We start from the raw sequence: 20,920 nt of genomic DNA, 5'->3' as shown, positions 1-20,920 counted from the left end.
ATGTAAACGTCCGACTTCAACTGTGTTTGTGTATGTATGTATGTATGTATGTATGTATATATATATATATATATATATATATATATATATATAGCTTTCATTTCCAAAATGGTTCAGTGTGTCTGATACTTTGTCAGTTGAAAATGACACCAAAAGCACATCCAGTCGACTGAAACATATCCATGTTAAAAACAGTCTCATAAAAACATGAACTATGGGCATGATCCCTGAGCGTTACACTTAAGGGCTGGATTCAATCCGTATCGCGGAAGTATCTAGGAAGATCTGCGTTAAAATGTGAAGGTCATTTTTGATTGAGCCGACATATGCAGCGTTTACCGTGAATCTAGTGTCCGAGAATGCGGGAACATTGCCTTGAAATTGAAATCAAGCTATAATGCAGATCTTCTGCAATTTCCTACTTCTGCGATAGGGATTTAATCTAGCCCTAAATCTTCTAGTAGCACCTAGACGTCTATGCCATTGTGTTTAAAAATAACCCACTCTGACAACCCACTGTGTCTATAACTTTAGGTCACTGATAGATATGGGAAGGGGTTTTAAAGTTAACTTTAACTTAAGTTAAAACGTGACTCCTACCACAAGTATGCACCCACAGCCTAAGATGTAGCACAATGTTGGACAGAGGTTAGTTCTGAGGCTTTGCTCAGCATTGTTTTATTCCCGCCTTTTTTTATTCTGCCTTTTCCCGTTTGGTTGAGACGGACACAATGAACACTTCCTCTGGCTTTCTGCACCTCTTCCTGCTCATACACACTCATTTCCACATCTTACACACACACACACACACACACACACACACACACACACACACACACACACACACACACACACACACACACACACACACACACACACACACACACACACACACACACACACACACACACACACACACACACACAAACACACACCTCGAAACTCAGTAACTCAGTAAAATCATCGAAACGAAACCCATTTGTGCTCCTGCTGTGTCAGACAGGAGGACACATGGCAACAACCCTGAATTAGTCAATCAGATATCGACCTGTGTGATGCATCACGGCGCCATGGAAACCAACACAGGACCACTCACTTCTCAGAGTTCAGATAAGAAAATGTTTTTTTCCCCATATTCCTCAGATAAGAGAAACAGATGTTTTCCCAACAATTAAATGCTAAGCATTCTTTTAGAGTGAAAGACTAGTGTTCACTCTTGTGGCACAGACTACAAAAGAAATTGGCCTCTCTTTTAAAAAGGAATGGCTAAAGAAATATAGAAACCAGCAACGTCTAGGTTTGGTTAAGGCCATATTGCCTCTGTCACAGGTCCTTGGGGAGAATGGCAGTACATAGAAGCAGGAAGCAGTAGCAGACCTGGAGCTAAGCCCCCTGGGTAATGGAGTTCTATAACCATAAAGGCTCCTTAGGTTTATGAAGCATCAATAAGGTTGCTACATACATTTTTGGACATATAAATGAATGATATGTACCCATTGATTCTTGAAGAATATAATTTAGAAATGTCTCATGAGTTTAGTTCAACTGTCGTACCATTTCACAACCCCAAATATAAGCTTGTTTTACTTCAATGTTTATCAGAAAAGTAAACGTAAACAAACGCTATATAGCGCTTCAAAAGAAGCATAACACTACATTTTGATATCATGGATGATCATTTTTTGACAGTGGTTACATTTCTTCAGCCCCATCCCTCAGCTTTTTACCGAAACAGGGGCGGAAGTACACTTTCTTATTGTTTCAACTGCTAATTGCCACTTTAAGGCACTAAAACGTATTTAACACACACAACATCAGTGAGACCATGAGGGAGTGAGGGACAGAAGGGGTACACAGAATATTAAAGGATAACTCTGTAAAGGGAACTTTTCCGAGGGGGACATATGTCATGTTCACGTCTTGTCGGAAACTCCAACATTTCCGACTTGCTTACTCATTATAGAAAGATGGTACCCGAGTTTCCCACTTGGAAAATCAACCAATAGGAAGCTCTATGCAAATAACTTACGTTCATTTTGTCTCTGAGGTCCAGAGTTTCTAACATGAAGTGAACGCGGCAATAGAGAGAGAATGTTTTTTTTTAACCATTTCGGTCTGAAATCTCAATGTCAATATATACCAAGAAGAGCATAGAAAAGTAGTGGAGGACCACAACATTTCTTCCCCTTCTCTTTCTGTCTATTTCCTTTTCAGTCTCCTACTTCTTCTCAATCTCCTCCTCTTCATCTCCAGTTTTCTGCTCGACGGACAGGAGCTCCTCGCTTTTGTGACGGCATGTCATGAGGATGAGCATCATGCTGTCGGGCGTCTCGGGAAACCGCATCTTAGTCATCCTCGACGCGAGGATGTGTAGGGGGAATGGGGGAGCGACGGTGCACCATCGGGGAGGGAGGAGGTATGTGGAGTCCAGAGGACTGGGGGGAGAGGGGGTTGGGGGTGAGAGAGAGAGAGAGAACAAAGATTGATTTGATTTTTAATCCACCCACAAAAAGAGAGAGAGAGAGAGAGAGTAAGAGGGAGGGTGTGAGAAGGGAGAGAAGGGACAGACACAGAGGCAGCTGTTTATGACACTAGGTGTGTGCATGTAAATGCATGCGTGTACTACTTACCTCAGTCTCAGTAGGTTTGTAGCCCTCTTTCAGCTTGGCAAAGGTGCCCTTAATGCCTGCCTGCACTGTAACCACCAGGGTTGCTTTCAACAGCTTGGGGGTCTCTGGCCTGTCTGGGATCACCTCGGCAGTCTCCTTCGCCTCTTTTCCTCTGGCTTCTTATTCTTAGTCAGCATTTTCCTAGAAAGGGAGAGAGGTAGGGGAAAGTTGTGGTCAGGTCAGTCAGACTGAAGTGAACTGTTTAGATATGGTCTCACTGTGCATATACACTGTGTACATTGATGCATTTTGTGGGCTTGAAACATTTAGGCACACACACACACATATACACACACACACACTGCACCGCCCTGTCCTCACTCATGAGGTAAATTGATGCCACGGATGAGTTAGAGTAGGTCATGAGACTGTCTGTTTATCCGGATCTGATTCCCTCTGAACTTCTGCCTGCCTCTCACTTAAACCAATAATACTTCATCAGGAGCTCAAACTCCTCTTAACCATTATCAAAGAGAGAGAGAGAGAATTACAACAGAGAGGGAAAGAGATTGAGATAAAGAACGGATGAACAGACAGAGGGAGAGGGTTACAGATGGATGAAGAGATGAAGCGGAGAGATAGAGGCTTGGTAAAGAGAGAGAAAGAGAGAGAGAGAGCGCACCTTTTGCCCCTGCCATCACGTGAGCAATCACAAGATCGGTGTACAATATGTAGTGGGATATGTGTTGGCTGTGTGTAGGTTATCCATCCCCTCCACCCTTCCCTTCTCCAAGACTCATATCCCACAACCCAGCCTTTCCATTTGACCTCCCTCCTCGGGCCTTTTGGATGTGTCCTGGGTAAGAAGAGAGGGATAGGGAAAGGGTAGGAAAGGTAGGAAAGTTGGATTCGAGAGGTCACCCCCTCACTTTGTTTCTGGGACTCGGGGTAGTGCACCAGGATGTCTGAGAGGTCCCTCTTATCCGGGATGAAGAGGTTAGCGAATCCGTGAGCCATCACGTTGGCCGTGCGTCTGTTCCCCCCGCCCCCTGCCAGCAAGCTGTCCAATCGGAGGACATATATGGGTTATACGCCAAACAAACACCAAACACATGCTTCATGCTTAGAGACATGCTAGAGGCAAGCTAGAGGCATAGCATGCACATTGTTTCACGCATGAGCGCTGAAACAGGTTCATTGGGATTGTGTACAATGTACAGCCCTTAGATATTCCAAAACATGATACTGTATATGAGGAAAAGATTTGGACCAGGGATTAAGGGGGAGCTCTCACCTGATTTCTCCAAACACAGAGCCGGCCCTGATTGTTACAAACACAGTTTTCAAATCAGGTCCTCCCACCACCTGAACCGCCCCCTGCTTGATGATATACATCTCCCTGCCGATCTCACCCTGCCCACCCTGGACACACAGCACATTATAGCAGATCATAGCAAACACGCACAGGTGCAATTAGAGGTATCGTTTACGAAGGGAGAATGGACCATGTGCAAGTGATTTAGGCTAAGCTTGGGGTAAAGCTGTGATGGGAGGTTGAGGGCATCACTCCACTGGCCTACCTTTTTACAGACAAAGTCCCCAGGCAGGTATACCACAGACTCGAGCCAAATCAACATGTCAAATATCATCTGTCTGTCACAGCCCTGGAATAGAGAGAGAGGGAGAGAGAAAGAGAGAGAGAAAGAGGGAAGGGGGGCAGATATAGAGGCAGGGAATAGAGAGACATGAAAGAGGGAGTTTAGTACAATTGGAGAAATAAAAAAAAACACGAGAGAGAGAAGAAAGAGTACAGTATGTATTATTGAAGATTTGACAAAGATGAGGGCTACAATGTCTGAGTGTCTGCATTAGACTCCTTCCCTCCCCTTACCTGGAACAGGGCCACTTTACTGACAATGTAGTAGTGAACATCCACAGCCATGTCCTCCCTCATCTTATCTGGCAGCTGGATCGACAGCTCCTGCTCCTCTGTAGGGAGAGAGAGAGAGACAGAGAGAGAGGGATAAAGGTAAGGAGGGAGACAGATGGACAGAGAGAAGGAGAGAGATAGGGGGATGGTGAGTGAGCAGCTAGGCCCATAACAGAAACAGCCTCTTTGTAACGTTTTCACATGCAGCACTTTCACAACATTTAGCCAACGTTCCTCACCCAGCATGCCCTGTATCTTCCAGGTGTAGTCGTGCCAGGTCTTCACTCGGTTCTGGACCTCTTTGGGGATGTGGTAGGAGGTCATGTACTTGATGGTGTTGTCCATGCAGGCCCGGTAGTAGTTCTGTCTTGCTGTGGCAGCCCCCGCCACATCTCTCATCTGGTACAACAGCAGAACAACAGGCCTTATGTTCAGTAGGCATGAAACGGAAGAAAACGCTCAGAAACAAGAACATACCAGCCATCAAGAAACGCTTCTTTTTTTCTGTTGTAAAAAGTTTTGCTACTGCGTGCCTTAATGAACCTACCTGACCCATCATGATGGAGAAAGCAAAGACACCAACAAAGTAGTTGACGAGCTGGAATGTGATCTCGAACACGGTGGTGGGGTCCGGGAGACCACCGATTGTGATCAGGGTCTTTACAGCAAAGTAGTAACACCGGATATAACTGGGCACACAGACAGACAGAGGTACAGTATACACACAGATGTCAGACAGATACATGCACACACACATCTGGGATAAATACACATTTTAAAGGTGATAGCAGAAGAGGACTTAGAAAAAGCTGTTTTATATTGTGGTAATGTGGTTGGTATGAGGTTTTGGGCTGTTTAGTGACTGTTTAGCGGTATTCTCCTCACCTGTTCCCTCTGCCGTCGTAGACCCACTTAGTGGACCCCAGCCCCTCATAGTCAGAACCCCAATAGAACAGACAGGCGTTGATGTGGAGAGAATACAACAGTTAGGAAGTGGTCAGGATCCCTCTGAGAGAGGGAGAGAGCGAGAGGAGGGGGAATGAGAAAAAGTTATTTGAGCTCAGTAAGGGCTACAGCACCCTCTGCTGGCTAAATATGCGTATTGTGTTTTGAGTGTGTTGGCTTAGTTTTCTCTGCTGAGTGTTTACGTGCTGAGCGAATGTCCCGTGTAGAGTATGTATGTGTGGTTGATGGTCAAAGTGTGTTCTATGTGTCCCTCTCTGGTACCTGTAGATGTAGGCTTTCTTCATTACTGCTTCCAAACGGTCGCTGAACTCAAAGAAAGCCATGTACTGAAACAGAGAGAGAGAGAGAGAGAGAGAGACAACAGAGAGGCATCAATAATCAAACACTAATCACTAAGATCTAAGCACTACAAAGAATGTATGTGTATGTGTGTGTACCTTCAGTGGGCGGGGGAATCTGAGGAGGGAGTTAACGCCAGTAAAGTAGTAAAATATCTCCATGGGGAACATACTGATACAATCCATCTGAAAGACAAATAATTCTAAACCAACACTCCTCACATCCAACTTAGAAATGTAGAGTTACTAGCCTAGTCAACAAGGAGAAACAGTGTAGCTTCAGCCTCACCTTGAATTCGCTCTGTTGTCATGTAGTTGTCTCTCATGTCCTTTTTGTCACTCTGTAGGAAAATATAAGAAATTAGAACATCATTTTGTTCCTTGTATTTATAAATATGTACATGTATGTGTGTTTTCAAATTTTTTTCTGACTCTGTGTGTATGACTGTCTGTGTTGGCATGCATTTTCTAGTAATACTTGCCATAGAGGGCCTGTTTGTGTGAGGGCCTGTTTGTGTATATGTGAATCTCTGTATACGCATGTGCATATGTGGTCGCCTACAGGATACATGAGTATCCAGATCCCCTTACCACAATATCTCCTCTGCGTACAAACTCCAGGCGGGGCTGAAAGACCAGGATGTCGTTGATGTAAATAAGGTCACAGGTATAGTCCATTAACAGCCACCAGTAGATGTTGTCTGCAGTCTGGTAGGGGAAGGCCCGGCGCACAGGGATCAGCCACACGTTCCAGTTCCACGCCATCATCACAAAGAACAGCCACACCACGTAGACCAGGTCTACAGGGAGACAATAGGCACAAACAGAGCAGAGCAGAGTCAACTACAACGTGAATATAAAAACTCAGTAGGGGATAAAAGGCATATTATGATTTCATTACATTAGTATCAGGGCCGAAGATCAGGTTGGTAAAGATAGTTCATATTTTATTGTCAAGATCCAGTTGTGATGTGAGACTGTAACAGGCGCACTCATTCGCCAGTTGGTCATGTCGGTAAAGTATTGTGTTGTATAGGAATGTATAATGGTACAGGGGTATATGGTAGTCAAATTGGTGAGGGATACTATCCACTATTATATAGTTTGGGTCCTGGATACTGATTGGCTGAAAGCCGTGCTATATTAGATTGTATTCCACGGGTATGACGGCAAATTATTTGTTTACCGTTCTAATTATGTTTATAATTGCGAAAAGGCACCTCTTGGGTTTGTAGCATATGGCTAATATACCATGGCTAAGGGCTGTATGCAGGCAATCTGCGTTGCGTCGTGCCTAAGAACAGTCCATAAACGTGGTATATTGGCAATACACCACACCCCCTAGTGCCTCATCGCTTAAATACAAAATTACTTGTTCACTGTATAATTACAGTGCCTTGTGAAAGTATTCACCCCCTTGGCATTTTTCCTATTTTGTTTCCTTACAACCTGGAATTAAAATAGATTTGTTGGGGGTTTGTATCATTTGATTTACACAACATGCCTACCATTTTGAAGATGCAAAAATATATTTTTTTATTGTGAAACAAACAAGAAATAAGACAAAAAAATTGAAAACTTGAGCATGCATAACTATTCACCCCCCAAAAGTCAATACTTTGTAGAGACACCATTCTATAGGCTTGGCACATCTAGCCACTGGGATTTTTGCCCATTCTTCAAGGCAAAACTCCCAGTCCCTGCCGATGAAAAACATCTCCACACCACCATGCTTCACTGTGGGGATGTTGTTCTCGGGGTGATGAGAGGTGTTGGGTTTGTGCCAGACATAGTGCTTGCCTTGATGGCCAAAAAGCTCCATTTTAGTCTCATCTGACCAGAGTACCTTCTTTCATATGTTTGGGGAGTCTCCCACATGCCTTTTGGCGAACACCAAACATGTTTGTTCTTTTTTTCTTTAAGCTATGGCTTTTTTTCTGGCCACCTCCATAAAGCCCAGCTCTGTAGAGTGTACGGCTTAATGTGGTCCTATGGACAGATACTCCAATCTCCTCTGTGGAGCTTTGCAGCTCCTTCAGGGTTATCTTTGGTCACTTTGTTGCCTCTCTGATTAATGCCCTCCTTGCCTGGTCCATGAGTTTTGGTGAGCGGCCCTCTCTTGGCAGGTTTGTTGTGGTGCCATATTCTTTCCATTTTTTAATAATGGATTTAATGGTGCTCAGTAGGATGTTAAATGTTTCGGATATTTTTTATAACCCATCCCCGATCTGTACTTCTCCACAACTTTGTCCCTGTCCTGTTTAGAGAGCTCCTTGGTCGTCATTTATTGAATGAATTATGTGACTTCTGAAGGTAATTGGTTGCAGCAGATCTTATTTAGGGTCTTCGTAGCAAAGGGGGTGAATACATATGCATGCACCACTTTCCGTTGTAATTTTATTATAATTTATTTTTTTCATTTCACTTCACCATTCTGGACTATTTTGTGAATGTCCATTACATGAAATTTAAATTACAGGTTGTAATGCAACAAAATAGGAAAAATGGCAAGGGGGGTGAATACTTTTGCAAGGCACTGCAACTTTAAACATCTGCTATCTGAGCAGCTAACCGATCGCTGCAGCTGTACATAGTCCATCGGTAAATAGCCCACCCAATCTACCTACCTCATCCCCATACTGTTTTTATTTATTTACTTTTCTGCTCTTTTGCACACCAGTATCTCTACCTGCACGTGACCATTTGATAATTTATCACTCCAGTGTTAATCTGCTAAATTGTAATTATTCGCCTACCTCCTCATGCCTTTTGCACACAATGTATATAGACTTTTTTTTTCTTTTTTTTCTACTGTGTTATTGACTTGTTTATTGTCTACTCCATGTGTAACTTTGTGGTGTGGTCTGTTCACACTGCTATGCTTTATCTTGGCCAGGTCGCAGTTGTAAATGAGAACTTGTTCTCAACTAGCCTACCTGGTTAAATAAAGGTGAAATAAAAAAAGTATTTAAAAAAAATAAAAACGTTGATAACCAGTTCATAATAGCAGTAATGCACCTCAGTCATTTGTGGTATATGGCCAATATACCACGGCTAAGGGGTGTACAAAGGCACTCATTGCGATGAGCATAAGAACAGCCCTTTGCCGTGGAATTTTGGCCATACACAGTACCACACCTCCTCGGGCCTTAGTGTATAAGTATAATATGTTATAACTCACCAGTATAGAGGTCGATGCTGGATGGGAAACGATAGTCCACTATGGTTTGAAGCCAACTAGGAAGTGGGAGCATTTTGGGAAGTTTGAGGATTTTGATTCGGTATCCATACAAGTCCCAGTACTCCTCCACCTCTTCCTCCTCCACCGGGCCTGGGATGTCCTTCATATCCTCTTCTGTGGGCAGGGGAGGAGGGTGCCTTGGCCGGGGCCGGGAGTCAAAAGTTATAGGTTATGTGAAAAAGGATGTGGGTCAGGCTTGCATTTGTGTATTTTAGAAAATCGTATGGCAATTGTCTATTTTGCTTGTTGTAAGGTCAAGGGTCAGGGTCACAAGTTAAAGGTCATGTTTAGTGGTAACCTACAGGCTTGGGGGCTGTCTTCCTCAGAGTCATCAGGGTCCATCAGTTTTTCCTTCTTGTGTACCGTCCTCGCCTTAAACAGCTTGACCAGTGTAGTCCCTCCCTCTTGGATATTCACACTGCCATAGCTGGCCACTGATGCTGGACGATCCCTGCAGTGCATGACATCATCAGTGAGTGAGCGAGTGTGTGTGCAAGTGTAAATGCGTGTTTGCATCACAGGAGTTTGGTGGCACCTTAATTGGGGAGGATGGGCTCATAGTAATGGTATCAAATACATCAAATGCGTGGCTTCCATAACGAGGGGTGGCAGGTAGCCTAGTGGTTAGAGTGTTGGTCCAGTAACTGCAAGGTTGGTGAATCGAATCCCTGAGCTGACAAGGTATAACTTGTTCTGCCACTGAACAAGGTAGTTAACCCACTGTCATTGTAAATAATAATTTGTTCTTAACTGACTTCCTAGTTTTAAAAAATTGAAAATATATATGATTGATTCCATTTACTCCGTTCCAGCCATTGTTAAGAGCTGTCCTCTGCTCAGCAGCCTCCACTGGTTTTGCATGCATGTTGTGCATTTGCCTGTGTGGCATCACTCACTCATCTTCCACAGTCAGGAGGCTGGTCTGCATCTCCAAGTCATCAACAACACAAACATCATCCTCTTCAGCACTTCTCTCTTCTACCAGGAGGAGCAAGCCACTGAGGGGAAGGCGAAACAAGGTTAGGCAATAGGAGACAAAGAGAAAAGGGCAGAATAGCTGCACAAACAAAGCTGTCATAACTTACTCTGTAGCCAAAGCTTTGCTGAATGTGTGAGAAAAAGAGAGAGAGTAATATTAGGGTCATCCTAGGAAAATCACTACAGAGCAAGTCTGTACAGCTAGACTCAGCAAAAAAGAAAAGTCCCTTTTTCAGGACCCTGTCTTTCAAAGATAATTCATAAAAATCTAAATAACTTCACAGATCCTCATTGTAAAGGGTTTAAACACGGTTTCCCATGCTTGCTCAATGAACTATAAACAATTAATGAACATGCACCTGTGGAACGGTCATTACGACACTAACAGCTTACAGACGGTAGGCAATTAAGGTCACAGTTATGAAAACTTAGGACACTAAAGAGGCCTTTCTACGGACTCTGGAAAACACACAAAAGAAAGATTCCCAGGATCCCTGCTCATCTGTGTGAACGTGCCTTAGGCATGTTGCAAGGAGGCATGAGCACTGCAGATGTGGCCAGGGCAATAAATTGCAATGTCCATACTTTGAGACGCCTAAGACAGCGCTACAGGGAGACAGGACAGACAACTGATCGTCAACACCTGCACAGGATCAGTACACCCGAACATCCGAACATCACATCTGCGGGACAGGTACAGGACGGCAACAACAACTGCCCGAGTTACACCAGGAATGCACAATCCCTCCATCAGTGCTCAGACTGTCGGCAATAGGCTGAGAGAGGCTGGACTGAGGGCTTGTAGGCCTGTTGTAAGGCAGATCCTCACCAGACATCACCGGCAACAACATCGCCTATAGGCACAAACCCACCGTCTCTGGACCAGACAAGACTGGCAAAAAGTGCTCTTCACTGACGAGTCGAGGTTTTGTCTCACCAGGGGTGACGGTCGGACTGACGTTTATCGTCGAAGGAATGTACTCTGGAGCGGGATCGATGTGTAGGTGGAGGGTCCGTCATGGTCTGGGGCGGTGTGTCACAGCACCATTGGACTGAGCTTGTTGTCATTGCAGGCAATCTCAACACTGTGCGTTACAGGGAAGACATCCTCCTCCCTCATGTGATACCCTTCCTGCAGGCTCATCCTGACATGACCCTCCAGCATGACAATGCCACCAGCCATACTGCTCGTTCTGTGCGTGATTTCCTGAAAGACAGGAATGTCAGTGTTCTGCCATGGCCAGTGAAGAGCCCGGATCTCAATCCCATTGAGCACGTCTGGGACCTGTTGGATTGGAGGGTGAGGGCTAGGGCCATTCCCCCCAGAAATGTCTGGGAAATTGCAGGTGCCTTGGTGGAAGAGTGGGGTAACATCTCACAGCAAGAACTGGCAAATCTGGTGCAGTCCATGAGGAGGAGATGCACTGCTGTACTTAATGCAGCTGGTGGCCACACCAGATACGAACTTACTTTTGATTTTGACCCCCCCATTATTCCATTCCTGTCGATGGCACGTCTGTGGAACTTGTTCAGTTTATGTCTCCGTTTTTGAATCTTGTTGCATTCATACAAATATTTCCACATGTTAAGTGTGCTGAAAATAAACGCAGTTGACAGTGAGTGGACGTTTATTTTTTTGCTAAGTTTACCTATAATCATCAGATAGACTTTTGAAGCAGCAGAGTGTATAGTCAGTTTACCTGAAGCTTGGTCATGGGGACGAGAGGCACGGTCAGAGAGATGGACAGGGGGTCCTGGGAGGTGATGATCTGGGGGATGTTGCAACTCCCTCCCATCACTACGTCTCTGTCCACATCCTCTACTTTAACTGCTAGCAGCACATTCCCTCTGTCCCTACCAACGTTCTCTGAAGAACACAAAGTAGGATTCTAGAACTTTGATACACATCAACATTCCAGAACTCTCTGAGGAATCCCCGACAGATTATTCTAGAACTCTAGACAACCCAGAACTATCAGATTAAAATTCTAGAAACAACCCTTGAAAGTGTCCTAGAACTTTTGTAGGAAGTCGAAAACATTCTAGAAACCAAGGGGTTTGCTTAGCCCAGGGATAACTTGGGTACAACAGTAAAGAGGCTATTATCAATTAACAGATGACTTCTTCATGAGTGTGTTTTGATTTGTTTGGCACTTTTTTGGTTGCTACATGATTCCATATTTGTTATTTCATAGTTTTGATGTCTTCCCTATTATTCTATAATGTAGAAAAAGGTTTTTTTTAAATAAAGAGGCTATTGTCATCGATGTGAAAGAACGACACAACACAGCACGGCATGGCACAACACGACACAGCATTGCACAACACAGAACAGAACAGCACGGCACAGGACATTTCACCCTTTAGAGGGTTCGGTTCACCTTAGCAGTGGGTGGATGGCTGCTGCTCTTCCCGATGAAGCAGGGGGGATTGTAGAGAGCATGATGGCAGAGATGTGGAGGTCGGGGGTCAAGGGGTGAGGATGGGGTCAGGAAGTCTCAGGATAGGTGAAACTTGATTTGGTGCTCTGAGGAGAAGGTTGATCTAATTTGACACTCATTTTATGAATCTAACTACAGGTCTGCAGGGAGGGAAAGGCGTTGGGATAGAGGAAGGGAGTGCTACTCCTTGGAGGCATCCTCCTGGGGTTGGGGTTGGGACACTGTGTTTGGGTTAAGTCTGTTGAGGATAATTTGGCAGTACTGTTGTGCCTGCTTGGGTAGCTTGGACATGTCATGTTTTAGCAGGGTTAGCTTTTCTGTCAGGGCGAGCATGGACAGTCTAGGAGGGGTCAGGTTGTCATAGCGTAGCAACTGGGTGAGACTGTCTAGGTACTGGCAGACGTGGGGGATATGCACAAGCAGGCTCCTGATTGGAGAGCAACTGGAGGGCACTGGGTGGAGACACCGTCAGACAGCCAATCAGATCAAAACAATCGAGCAAAACTGGAAGTCATGATTAGATGGAAAATGTTAGAGTAGTAGTTAGTAGTAGTAGTTTTAATGTCTGGTAGTTGTGCCGTCATATAAACTATAAATACAAAAGTATGTGGACACCCTTTTAAATTAGTCGATTCAGCTCTTTCAGCCATACCCGTTGCTGACAGGTGTATAAAATCAAGCACACAGCCATGTAATTTTAAGATTCATAGACAAACATTGGCAGTAGAATGGCCTTAATAAAGGGCTTAGTGACCTTCAACGTGGCACCATCATACAGTAGGATGTCACCTTTCCAACAATTCAGTTCGTCAGATTTCTGCCCTGCTAGAGCTGCACCGGTCAACTGTCAACTATTGTGAAGTGGAAATGTCAAGGAGCAATAACAGCTCAACCGCAAAGTTTTAGGCAACACAAGCTCACAGAGCGGGACCGTTGAGTGCTGAAGCGCGTAGCGTGCCTGTCCTCGGTTGCAACACTCACTACCGAGTTCCAAACTGCCTCTGGAAGCAACGTCAACACAAGAACTGTTCGTCGGGAGCTTAATGAAATGGGTTTCCATGGTCGAGCAGCCTCACACAAGCCTAATATCACCATGTGCAATGCCAAGCATCGCCTGGAGTGGTGTAAAGCTCACCGCCATTGGACTCCGTAGCAGTGGAAACACGTTCCCTGGAGTGATGTATCACGCTTCACCATCTGGCATACCAGGAGAACGCTACCTGCCCCAATGCATAGTGCCAACTGTAAAGTTTGGTGGAGGAGGAATAATGGTTTGGGCTGTTTTTCATTGTTCGAGCTACGCCCCTTAGTTCCGGTGAAGAAAATTTTAGCGCTACAGCATACAATGACATTCTATATGATTCTTTGCTTCCAACAATGTGGCAACAGTTTGGGGAAGGCTTTTTCCTGTTTCAGCATGACAATGCCCCCGTGCACAAAGCGAAGTCAATACAGAAATAATTTGTTGAGATTGGTGTGGAAGAACTTGACAGGCCTGTACAGAGTCCTGACCTCAACCCCATTGAATACCTTTGGGATGAATTACAACGCAGACTGTGAGCCAGACCTAATCGCCCAACATCAGTGCCCGACCTCACTAATGCTCTTGTGGCTAAATGGAAGCAAGTCCCTGCAGCAATGTTCCAACATCTAGTGGAAATCCAGGGTTGAGGTCAAGCCCCATATACTACCCACCACTGCGACCTGTACGCTCTCGTTGGCTGGCCCTCGATACATATTTGTTGCCAGACCCACTGGCTCCAGGTCATCTATAAGTCGTTTCTAGGTAAAGCCCCGCCTTATCTCAGCTCACTGGTCACCATAGCAACACCCACCCATAGCACAGACTCGAGCAGGTATATTTCACTGCTCATCCACAAAGCCAACACCCCATTTGGCTGCCTTTCCTTCCAGTTCTCTGCTGCCAATGACTGGAACCAATTGCAAAAATCACTGAAGCTGGAGACTTCTATCTCCCTCTCTAACTTTAAGCATCAGCTGTCAGAGCAGCTTACCAATCACTGTACCTGTACACAGCCCATCTGTAAATAGTACACCCAACTATGTCATCCCCATATTGTAATTTTTTTGGTTGTTGCTCTTTTGCACCCCAGTATCTCTTCTTGCACATCATCATCTGCACATCTATCACTCCAGTGTTAATGCTAAATTGTAATTATTTCGCCACTATGGCCTATTTATTGCCTTACCTCCCTAATCTTACTACATCTTACTACATTTGTACACACTGAACAGAGATTTTTCTATTGTGTTATTGACTGTACGTTTGTTTATCCCATGTGTAACTCTGTGTTGTTGTTTTTGTCGCACTGCTTTGCTTTATCTTGGCCAGGTAGCAGTTGTAAATGAGAACTTGTTCTGAACTGGCCTACCTGGTTAAATAAAGGTGAAATAAAAATAAATATATAAAAAGCCTTCCCAGAAGAGTGGAGACTGTCATAGCGGCAAAGGGGAGACCAACTCCATATTAGTGCCCATGATTTTTGGAATGAGATGTTCGATGAGCAGGTGTCCATAAACTTTTGTCCATGTAGCATATGTGCACTACTGTTCAGCATTGATAAATATTCTCATATTACATGAAGCAGAAAGACTCACCTTCACACCCTCCTTCGTCGACACCTTCCTCTTCCTGTAATGAGAGCAGTGAACAGAAAAAAACATTCTCCAAAGTAATAGCATTGGTAACACACATGTAACTACAGTGTAATAACAATGTTACCTGTTGACAGTTAAAATGTTCCCTACCTGAGGAGTGGCAGTAGGCGGAGCCTTCTGGTTGGCTGGTTCTGGCTGGTCGGTCAATGCCGGGGCCTATGTCGCTGGGGGAGACTGTTTCTTTGTCGGTTCTGGCTCTGGTTCTGGCTCTGGTTCAGGGGAAGACTCTCTGGGGGTAGACACTGGGAGGCTTGGATCGACTGGCTCTGCCTCTGCCTCAACCTCAGGCAACTCCTCAGCTGGACATACTTCCACCAGGCACCTGGAGAGGGAGTGTGGTCCAATCAGTGCAGCTTTACTGTGTGAGATAGCCAATAGGAGTAGCGTTAAACACTGAGAAAACCTATCAATACAGTCTTAGTGCTGGAAGTGAAGCAGAGAAAATAATCAGGACAAACACACATCCACCTAGCTCTGGTTCAGGGCGTTAGAGCTGCTTGCTAGAAGGATCAGCGTTAACATAGGCATATGCACTCTGGGCATCCAGAGTAAGAAAATGTCTCACAATTGCAGATAATTAATTATTTCACTGGTAAGGAAATGATTTATATCTGTCACTGAAACAGATACAGCCATAATTCAACAACAATGTCGACAGATTGTTCCCTGTTACACAACTCACTCTGAACCCATTGGAAAATCTCTCTGAAGTTCTCTAAAGCCTATGTGGTCTCCTTCTTCCGTGACTGTTTGCCACTTAATTGTGGCAAACACAATGTAATATACAGTGCGTGGTCTCACCTTCACAACAAATAATCCTTAACTCTCATTCTGGAGATTAACGGTTGGTTTGGAGGAAAACCGTCTGAGTTTGATATGAACTATGACTGCCCAGACAATCACAAACTCAGGATAAATTGTCAAGACAACCATCGACAACAAGATTAGACAGATATGAATGGAAGGATTTAGAACAATGTTGCCATAGCAGCATTGAATTATCAAGATAATATTTGTCAATCGGGAGTGTGAGGATGTATACTGGGGAGAGGAATATATTGTTGTTTGTTTTTGAATTGGTCTGTTTGACATTGGGTTAGATCTCCACTATGTTTACATGAATTAAACAATTGTTTTGTGTAGAAAAAAAAGGACTAAATTAAACATATCCCTAGTCATCCTTAGCCTCGCTGTCGACCCTCCAATGAGAATCCAGTATCTGGCTCGCGGGACTAAGTCATTCTTAATGGTCTAAATTTGATTTTAGAACCTACCTTTTCAGGTCCGCTCTGATTCAATGAGGAATTGGTGGCACAAGACAATACAAGAGACATGTCCAACTGAAGCTGTAATAGTGTAAACAATATTGTACATACAGTGCCTTTAGAAAGTATTCACACCCCTTGACTTTTTCAATTTGTTTTGTGTTACAGCCTGAATTCAAAATATATTAAAATGAGATGTTGTGTCACTGGCCTAAACACAATACCCCATAATGTCAAAGTGGAATTCTGTTTTTTATTTTATTTTTTACAAATTAATAAAAAATGAAAAGCTGATATGTCTAGCGACGATAGGTATTCAACCTGTTTGTTAACTAATTTCAGGAGTAAAACATTTATACTAAGCTAACATATGGAATATATTTTGAATCTTAGGACCCCGTCATATAAATATATGTATTTTATTACAAATTATTTGATAAAATATTACTACTATAGCTCATAGAAAAGCATTGAATACACATTCATAAATGGCAAAAAAGATAGTTAATTTTTTTAATGATAAGGGATAAGGTTTTGAAGTGTGTGTCCTATATCTAGGAGATATAAGAAATCTTAGGAAATCTTAAATATTTTTGGGATACATATACTGTATAACAGCTTATTTTGGTTGGCACAAAGCTACCTTCCATTAATTTGTGTGGGTTACCTTCATTCGAGTCCTGAGATACTTGTGGGGATCATAGAGCATAAACGGAGCATCGTGTTCATGAGAGTTTCCCCTTTCCACAGGTTGTAGCCCAAATTGTTCAGATTTGGCACATCACCATTACAGACTTCAAATGCGTCCCTTCATATTTTCAAGCATGGTGGTGGCTGCATCATGTTATGGGTATGCTTGTCATCGGCAAGGACTAGAGATTTTTTTTTTTATAAAAAGAAACAGAATAGAGCTAAGCACAGGCACAATCCTAGAGGAAAACCATGTTAAGTCTGCTTTCCAACAGACACTGGGAGACAAAGTTTCCTTTCAGCAGGACAATAAAATAAAACACAAGGCCAAATATACACTAAAGCTGTTTACAAAGACGACATTGAATGTTCCTGAGTGGCCTAGTTACGGTTTTGACTTAAATCGACTTGAAAATGGCTGTCTAGCAATGATCAACAACCAACTTGACAGAGCTTGAAGAATTTTAAAAAGAATAATGTGCTTCACCGTATGAATGGTGCCAGGTTTCCTCCAGACGTGACGCTTGGCATTCAGGCCAAAGAGTTCAATATTGGTTTCATCAGACCAGAGACTCTTGTTTCTCATGGTTTGAGAGTCCTTCAGGTGACTTTTGGCAAACTCCAAGCGGACTATCATGTGCCTTTTACTGAGGAGTGGCTTCTGCCTGGCCACTCTACCATAAAGGCCTGATTGGTGGAGTGCTGCAGAGATGGTTGTCCTTCTGGAAGGTTCTCCTATCTCCACAGGGGAACTCTGGAGTCTAGGTTGCGAAGAGTCCGTGCAAGATAGTTTGGGTACCATGAGTTGACTATTTAGCAGTCTGGCTATTTAGCAGTCTTATGGCTTGGGGGTAGAAGTTGTCTCGGAGCCTGTTTGTCCGAGAGCCGATGCTCCCGGATGGTAGCAGGGTGGAACAGTCTATGAATTGGATGGCTGGAGTCCTTGGCAATTTTTCAGGTATTCCTCTGCCACTCTGATATAGAGGTCCTGGATAGCAGGGAGCTCGGCCCCAGAGATGTACCGGGCTGTCCGCACCACCCTATGTAGAGCTTTACGGTCAAGGTGGTGCAATTGCCATACCAAGCGGTTATGTAGCCAGTCAAGATGTTCTCGATGGTGCAGCTGTAGAACTTTTTGGTGTAGCCTAATCACGAGGCAAGCCTAAAGTTGGGATCACGCTGCAAATCTGTCAGTGAACATCATACAACGAAAACAGGTATTTCGCAGTATTTAAAATACAATCCTGGGTAAACACAGATTGGAAAGCCAGTGACTCCTGCTGAAAAGAGAAGACGAATCTGCCTGTAGGCTACTAAATATGTTATCAACTTCCAACCAGGCCCATTGAGCGACCAATATTGTTTTACAAAGTAAAACAAGATAGTTGTTTTTGACATGGGCATCAGCCATCACCGGTGAGTGAGCTGCAGGTGAGTCAGTGAAACTGGAAAGCTTTTTTAGGACTATAATTTCCCCTAATATTGTACAATATTTACATCTCCACTCACCTAGACTATTAATGGATTCAAGACACGGCCCAAATGTTTCATCTCAGATTCTCCGTTTGCCAGTGTCAAAGTAGTCATTTAGATCATCTGCTATATAGAATCCAGCCCAGGACCTCCACATCCGGCTTCCTCACTAATTTGCACATGCGCACGCACACGCACACGCACACACACACACACACACACACACACACACACACACACACACACACACACACACACACACACACACACACACACACACACACACACACACACACACACACACACACACACACAGTAGTTCTGTACCTGATACCTGGTCCTGTTTGGTGGAGGGGGGAAGGATAAGGATGAACAGAGTCACAAACGGCACTGTGAGATTGAACTTAACACGATCTTGCAGTAACGTTCACACAAATCTGTAGTGGATCTTACCTCAGTGTTGGCTCTGCCTAGCCGGCGTGTCCCAGCAGGCTGGGGAAGAGAATGATCAAAATCATGGGTGATCCATGTCAACACTCCAGCCTCACCACTACACAGAGACGGAGAGAGGGGGTGGTAAAACAGTTGAAGACAATACAAAACATTAAATTACATAGACTGACCAAGTGAATGGAGGTGAAAGCAATGATTCCTTATTGATGTCACTTGTTACATCCAGTGTAGATTAAGGGGAGGAGAGATTATTACAGAAGGATTGAGCCTTGAGACAATTGAGACATGGATTGTTTATGTGTGCCATTCAGAGGGTGAATGGGTGAGACTAAATATTTATGTGCCTTTGAACGGGGTATGGTAGTAGTTGCCACCAGTTTGTTTCAAGAACTGCAACGCTGCTGCGTTTTTCACGCTCAACAGATTCCCGTGTGTATCAAGAATGGTCTACCACCCAAAGGACATCCAGCCAACTTGACACAACTGTGGGAAGCTTTGGAGTCAACATGGGCCCGCATCCCTATGGAAAGCTTTCTACACCTTGTAGAATCCATGCCCTGACAAGTTGAGGCTACTCTGAGGCTAAAAGGGAGGGGTGCTGACATTATGTAGCACCCCTGAAAATGCATATCTCGAAATTCATAACATTGTCATGACTGACCACGAGTATCCAAATAAGACAGAACCGGTTTGCAACGAATAACTTCAATCGGACCCCCTTTCCCCCGTAGAGGGGGAAGGAAAGAACTAGTGGGGATTGACACTCACATCCTGTTGTAAATCAAGGGAGGAGATCCAGGCCTGTGCTTGCCAAATTCACCAAAGGAATGTGTTTTGTCTCAACAGACCTTTTCCCGCTGAAGCTCTAACATGTTAGAAAGCGAATACTGGAACAATATTTTGAACATAGAACTTGGGGAATGGTCAGAGGTGGTACATAGAACACTAATGTAATTTTGCTTGTTATCATATAGCCTCGGCACCTACATACAGCTGAGTGACTCACTCATTCATGGCTTTGGATCAAAATATATAAGTACCAACATTCTTTCTGATAGTCTAGAAGTGAAAAATAGAAAATAGAAGTGATTATAAAAAGTCACGACTCTACAAGTGATCGCTAGTTTTGGTCTCAAATAAGCACGGTCTGTGAAGAGCGTTTAAAACCTCTTAAGCATCTCTACAGATCGGTGTCCCAACCTCAGGACGGTTGAGCTAATGTGCGCTAATGTGATTAGCATGATGTTGTACGTAACAAGAACATTTCCCAGGACATAGACATATTCGATATTGGCAGAAAGCTTAAATTCTTGTTATTCTAACTGCACTGTCCAATTTACAGTAGCTATTACAGTGAAAGAATACCATGCTATTGTTTGTGGAGAATGCACAGTTATTGTCACATCCTGACCATAGTTTGCTTTGTATGTTTCTATGTTTTGGTTGGTCAGGGTGTGATCTGAGTGGGCATTCTATGTTGGATGTCTTGTTTGTCTATTTCTATGTCTGGCCTGATATGGTTCTCAATCAGAGGCAGGTGTTAGTCATTGTCTCTGATTGGGAACCATATTTAGGTCGTCTGGGTTTCACTGTGTGTTTGTGGGTGATTGTTCCTGTCTCTGTGTTTTGCACCAGATAGGACTGTTTTGAGTTTTCACATTTTATTGTTTTTGTAGTTTATTCATGTATAGTTTTCCTTTATTAAACAAACATGAATCATCATCATGCTGCATTTTGTTCCGCCTCTCCTTCAACTAAAGAGAACCGTTACAGTTATGAACTTGAAAATATATTATTAAACCAATTAGGCACAATTGGGCCGTCTTGATACAACATTTTCAACAGAAATGCAATGGT

At 43.8% G+C, this 20,920-nt stretch overlaps 1 pseudogene; it reads right to left on the bottom strand.

Annotated features, from left to right (window-relative positions):
* Nucleotides 1–1,578: 1,578 nt before the first annotated feature.
* On the bottom strand, nt 1,579–19,170 carry LOC109874253 (cyclic nucleotide-gated cation channel beta-1-like; annotated as a pseudogene).
* Nucleotides 19,171–20,920: the final 1,750 nt, after the last annotated feature.

This window comes from Oncorhynchus kisutch, linkage group LG3 (assembly GCF_002021735.2).
Source record: "Oncorhynchus kisutch isolate 150728-3 linkage group LG3, Okis_V2, whole genome shotgun sequence".
Classification (NCBI taxonomy): Eukaryota; Metazoa; Chordata; class Actinopteri; order Salmoniformes; family Salmonidae; genus Oncorhynchus; species Oncorhynchus kisutch.
This window is presented reverse-complemented; position numbering and strand designations above follow the sequence as displayed.